Here is a 6,500-nt window from a genome sequence, read left to right as displayed (position 1 = left end):
GGTGAATTTCTGGGGGAAGAACCCCTCTAAGCATGAGAAACAGCCAGTGCAAAGGCAATGTGCCTGGGATTCCCAAGGAAGAGCAAGAAGCCAGTGTGACTACAGTATAGTGAGCAAGGAGGAAGCTGTAGGCAATGAGGTCAGAGAAGTAGAAAAGGCTAAGCCTTCAGGACCCTGTAGGCCACTGGAATGGACTTGTGACTCAGACAGCATCCCTGCAAATCTTATGACACAAATGGGTCCAAATACCACTGCATAATCAGTAGTGACCCACTGGGACTGATGTGGAAGGATAGCCTCACTTGAACAGACAGGAAGTATAAAAAATACAGGTCTTCTGTAGACAAGACATGACTGGACATTTCACAAGACCAGCTAGGTGTCTAGATTCTGGTGCTGCTCCTACCCAGCCTGTTCCTCCCGGAACCTGGTCACTGGTCTCACCAGCCCAGAGAATCCCTTCTAATCTCAGCAGTGGGGAAGAAGCTGGCTGTTTCTCATGAGGTTTTTCTTCTATGCATCAAGATCTCTCCTCTTCCCCCTTCTTCAGGTATAGGTTTTGTGAAACTCAGATGGCAAAATATTGACTCAGGACTTTTTTTCCCCTATTTCCCTGTGTTACCCCATCTCCAAATAAGTGAAGACAATAAATGCAGAACATCTGGCTAAGTAGAGAAAGAGAAGAGCCACAGGTTAGAAATATATATCAATAACTAAAGACTCACCAATTAATATTTTTCAACACTCTCTGTATTATTCAGGGTTATACAAGACATGACTGGACATTTCACAAGACCAGCTAGGTCTCTAGAGGGACAGGACTAATAGGATAGATGGATATATAAAAGGGAGTTTATTAAGGAGTATTGACTCACGTGATAACAAGGTGAAGTTCCACAATAAGCCATCTGCAAGCCGAGGAGCAAGGGAGCCAGTCTGAATCCCAAAACCTCAAAAGTAGAGAAGCCAACAGTACAATCTGCAGTCTGTGGCCAAAGGACCAAGAGCCCCTGGCAAACCACTGGTGTAAGTCCAAGAGTCCAAAAGCTGAAGAACTTGGAGTCCGATGTTAGAGGGCAGGAAGCACCCAGCATGGGAGAATGATGAAGGCCAGAAGACTCAGCAAGTCTAGTCCTTCCACATTCCTCTGTCTCCTTTATTCTAGCTGTGCTGGTAGCTGATTAGATGATGCCCACCCAGATTGAGGGTGGATCTGCCTTTCCCAGTCCACTGACTCAAATGTTAATCTCCTTTGGCAACACACTCACAGATACACCCAAGAACAATACTTTGCATGCTTCAATCCAATCAAGTTAACACTCAAAATTAATCATCACAAGCTCCAATCCTACTTGTTTCAGACTAAGCACTTGGTCAAGGAACATTTACTGAGCACTTTCCATGAGCCAAGAAATTTGCTAAGTGTGAAGAGACAGCTAAGATGGGAGCTTAATCCCTACTGCCCAGGACACACAGGCTGGTAGAAAACGAAGACAGGTAACACCAAGAAACAGCCATGTAAATGTCAGAGAATAAAATGGAGCACGCACACACAGAACCTTGTCTCATGAAGACAGCATGGGGTAAGGGGCACTGACAGCTTAATTTTTCCCTCTCCAGGGACTGCTAGTGCTGCTTATAGGGGTGAAGAGAAAGAGAAGAGATTTAAGAAAGAGGCACTTAGGCAGTTCTAACCAAAATAGAAAAGTGCTATATTTTCACCACTAAAGTGTGGAATATCACATTTCTCAGGGACTCAGATCTGTGACATGAATAAGTTCTCTTTATGCTCTAAATGGAGACTAAAAAAATTTTTTTTTCATGAAACTCTTTCAACATGCTTCTATCTAGTGCAAATTTTGCTCCTAAAGTGAGGAAGAAATCTATAAGGAATTGAAAAGTCAGTTAAGATTTTGAATTTTTGGGTGGAAGCAATAGCTGAGTGGCGACAGCTGCCAATTGATTGTATTGTAGGGGATAGAGTGGGGAAAAATGTTTGCTCTCCCAGAACAGCCTATCTTATTCCTTTCCTTCAGTTACCCATGGCCTAGAGTCACGTGGTGCAGGTAGCAGCTGCAATGCCATCACCAGCAGAAATCTCTAATATGGTTAATTATTCAAGTTACTTCTGATTGGCAACTCGGGGGCTAGAAAGTCTTGCTTCCTTCTTAGGTTTGCAGGTGAAACATGTGATACATATACAGAAAACTACATCAGCACAGTAAGTGTGGATTTCAAAATAAGAAATGTAATATTACATGGCAAAATAATCAAGCTTCAACTAGGGGACACAACAGGCCAGGAAAGATTTTGATCATCTCCAGTTATTACACAGGAGCCCAAGGCATCATAGTTGTGTATGATATGACAGATCAATAGTCCTTCAATAATGTTAAATAGTGGTTGCAGGAAATTGATCACTATGCCAGTGAAAATGTCAACAAATTGTTGGTAGGAAACAAATGTGATTGGTCCACAAAGAAAGTAGACTACACAACAACAAAGGAATTTGCTGATTCCCTTGGAATTCCATTTTTGGAAACCCATTTGCTAAGAACACAGCAAATGTAGAACAGACTTTCATGACAATAGCATCTGATATTAAAAAGCAAATGGGACTAGGGCAACAGCTGGTGAGGCAAAGAAATCTAATTTTAAAATTTACACCACTTTGGTCAAGGAGTCAAGTGAAAGTTGATGCTAAAATTTGCTTCCATCCTTTTCTCATGACAATAAATTTGCAATCTAAACCCAAATGAAAAAAACAAAATTGCATGAATTTTACTGTATGTAGCTGCACTATAACAGATTCTTATCATATCCACAAATGTCAGAGGTTGTAAATAGTCAATATGGACTTTTTCTTATTACCTCGACTCAAGATAGCTAATTTCAGTTTCAGAAAAGTTTGATACTTTTGTGTGCTGCTTTATAAAATACTGCGTGTAATCCTTGCCACTTTCCTGGTACCAGACTATGTCCCATGATTTCTTTTGTAAAGTTAGAATATATATTTTTTGATGTTGACATTGGCATGTTTAGATGTCAGCGTTAATCTTCTGAAATTCAGCCATTTTGTATTAAACAGCAAAAGTAGTCTATCACTTCCATGTATACAGATGTTACATGTAAGATCTGATTTGCTAGTTCTTCCTTGTAGTTATAAATGGAAAGATTATACCATTTAATTAATGGTTTCTTTACACCCTGCATATAATTTATGGATGCAGGATATTGTGATTTGTTGCATATGACATACAAAGCAACTAAAGATATGTTTAACAAATAATGTACTTATAATGTGATCTAATTAAACCAAAGAACTTCTGCTCAGGAAAATAAACTATCAACAGAGTGAATAGACAACCAACAAAATGGGAGAAAACTTTTGCAAACTATGCATCTGACAAAGGTCTTATATCCAACATCTATAAGCAGCTTAAACACATTTACCAAAAAAAACACATTAAAAAGTAGGCAAAGGACATAAACAGACATTTTTCAAAAGAGGATATGTATGATGCCAATAAGCACATGAAAAAAAGCTCGACATCACTAATCATTAGAGAAATGCAAATCAAAACCACAATGAGATACCATCTCACACCAGTCAGAATGACCATTACTAAAAAGTCAAAAAATAACGGATGCTGACAAGTTTGGAAAGAAAAAGGAATGCTTATACACTGTCGGTGGGGTATAAATTAGCTCAGCCGTTGTGGAAAGCAGTGTGACAATCCTCAAGGACCTAAAGACAGAACTACCATTCAATCCAGCAATCCCATTACTGGGTATATATCCAAAGGAATATAAATCATTCTATCATAAAGACGCACGTGTATGTCCACTGCAGCACTATTCACATATATAGGGCAGAGTTCAATATTTGCTTTCTAGATAAAATACTCAATAAATGACCTAAAGAGGTTTTGATGCTGTGTATGGATTTAACCAACCTTAGTAGTTCTGGGAGCTCCAACTGTATGGAATACAAGTTTAGGATGTATGCTATCTGATCTTTCTGAACACCATTCGTTAATCAACAGTTCACCAATGCATCTGTGGTAGAGGTAGAAAGCAGCACATTTTCCTAATTAGCAAATAGACTAACTTGTGCGCAAATGTTTTTCTTTCATGCTTTCTGTAAAATTCAATTATTTTATCCTTCACAATTGTATTCCTTATATTGGAGGAGAGTTTAAGCACTGAGGCAGAAAGCAGGAAATTTGATTGCCCTAAGTTTAGAAATTATACCCCTAAAAATTAACTGAAAACATAAATACTGTGTGGTAATGATAAATGAAGAACATGTATTTATTTCAGTGAAATTTTACATGTATAAAGATTTTGTTAAATAGAACCTTGAAGATCCTAGGGGTTTTGTGTGTGGAAAAAGTAATCTTCTGTTAATACCAGCATTTTAAGGTGACTTTGGTCAAAGTTGTTTTCTCAGGTTGAAGTGGTAACCAAAACATTCTTCACACAAAGGGTTGTGATATATCTGCTGGCAGCACAATTTATTGTAGGGTCCTTAATTTAATTTAAAAAAATGTAAGCTAAAATGAGCCAAATATTGATAGGTTTTTACATTTTTCACTAAGAGACAACTGAAATACATGGTACAAAAATAAGTGGTAACATTACTGTAAAATAAAATGTACAAAATAAACATTACATTTTCTTTTCTTTTCTTTCTTTTCTTTTCTTTTTTTTTTTTTTAGACAAGAATCTCACTGTGTTGCCCAGGCTGGAGTGAAGTGGCATGATCTCTGCTCACTGCAACCTCCTCCACCTCCTGGATTAAAGTGATTCTCCTGCCTCAGCCTTCCAAGTAGAAGGGATTACAGGTACCCCCAACCATACCTGGATAATTTTTGCATTTTTAGTAGAGATGGGTTTTCACCAGACTGGTCTTGAACTCCTGGCCCCAAGTGACCCACCCGCCTTGGCTTCCCCAAGTGCTGTGATTACAGGCGTGACCCACAGTGCCTAGCCTTAATTCTCCATCTAAGAGAATTTCACAACAAAATTGTAGTGTACTTTGTAAAAGGAAAAAAATATATATTTGGTGGAAGAATATACACAGGAAGTAGAAAACTGTCAACAGAAATGCCAGGAGAACATCAGCACCCTTGTCAGCTCTTTGGAATTTAAGCCATCACCATCTCAAAGGCCAAGATTCTATACTTCTAGGGTTCATCATATACGTATTTATTTATTTATTCATAAGTTATTGGGGTACAGGTGGTATTTGGTTACATACGTAAGTTCTTTAGTGCTGATTCATGAGATTTTGGTGCACCCATCACTCAAGCAGTATACACTGCACCATATTTGTAGTCTTTTACCCTCGCCCTGCTCTCACTCTTCCCCTCAAGTCCCTAAAGTCTACTGTATCATTCTTATGCCTTTGCATCCTCATAGATAAGCTGCCACATATCAGTAAGAACATACGATGTTTGGTTTTCCATTTCCGAGCTACTTGACATAGAATAATAATCTCCAGTCTCATCCAGGTCACTGCAAATGCCATTAATTCATTCCCTTTTATGGCTGCATTGCATTCCATTGTGTATATATAATATATATATTATATGTAAATATATATATTATATACATATACTGTAGCTGGAACTATAGGCGCACACCACCACATCCAGCTAATTTTTGTATTTTTAGTAGATACTGGATTTTGTCGTGTTGGCCAGGCTGGTCTCGAACCCCTGATCTCAAGTAATCTACTCACCTCGGCCTCCCAAGGACTGGGATTGCAGGCATGAGCCACTGTGCCTGGCCCTACCTTATATTTTTGAAATTCATTTTATTACAGGATAAAAATAGTTGTCCATTTGCACATCCAGTCATTGGTAAACATGTGAGAAAAGTTTAAAAAAGTGAGCCTATCAAAATTATCATATTTTTCAAAACCCAGTTGAATATTTCACACAGGCTTTTCCTTTTCTCCTTTCTCCAGTTTTGCTTCTAACTGATTCTGTTATTATCCTCCTATCAGAATACTGTTACAGCTCTTTCGTCAGGATTTATCTTTTTCTTTTCCTTTTATTGCCATCTCAATAATTCTGTATTTAGTTTAATTGCTTATAGCCAGTAGTTGGTCTAGTAAATAATTTTAACTTGAAATACTCATTCAGCTTCTATTTTATGGTCATTGATGTCACTCTTAGAAGTTTTGAATGGACTTTAATGCATTATTCCTTTTTTAAGAACTTGAAATGCTAGTAACTCTTAAAGAAGTTTAAACCTATTATTCACTAGCATACTTCTCTAAACAGTGAGCAAATAAGCCATTTAATCTTTTTTTATTCTGCTCTTTTGATAGAAACTTAGTACTCTTGATTTGTTAATAAGACAAATACATTCTCCTTTGAAAGACATGACAGGGGCTGTTCTTGTGCTTAGATTCATAACTAGAATCTCAGTAACAGTTTTTGAGAGGCTGGAGAATGCTCCTTTAACCTTCATTAATTGCAAAATAAACA

At 37.8% G+C, this 6,500-nt stretch overlaps 1 pseudogene; it reads left to right on the top strand.

The window, feature by feature from the left end:
- Window positions 1–2,116: 2,116 nt before the first annotated feature.
- LOC105511747 lies at window positions 2,117–2,698 on the top strand (annotated as a pseudogene).
- The last annotated feature ends 3,802 nt before the right edge of the window (window positions 2,699–6,500 follow it).

Source organism: Colobus angolensis, unplaced genomic scaffold (assembly GCF_000951035.1).
Source record: "Colobus angolensis palliatus isolate OR3802 unplaced genomic scaffold, Cang.pa_1.0 Scaffold203, whole genome shotgun sequence".
NCBI classification, from domain to species: domain Eukaryota; kingdom Metazoa; phylum Chordata; class Mammalia; order Primates; family Cercopithecidae; genus Colobus; species Colobus angolensis.
This window is presented reverse-complemented; position numbering and strand designations above follow the sequence as displayed.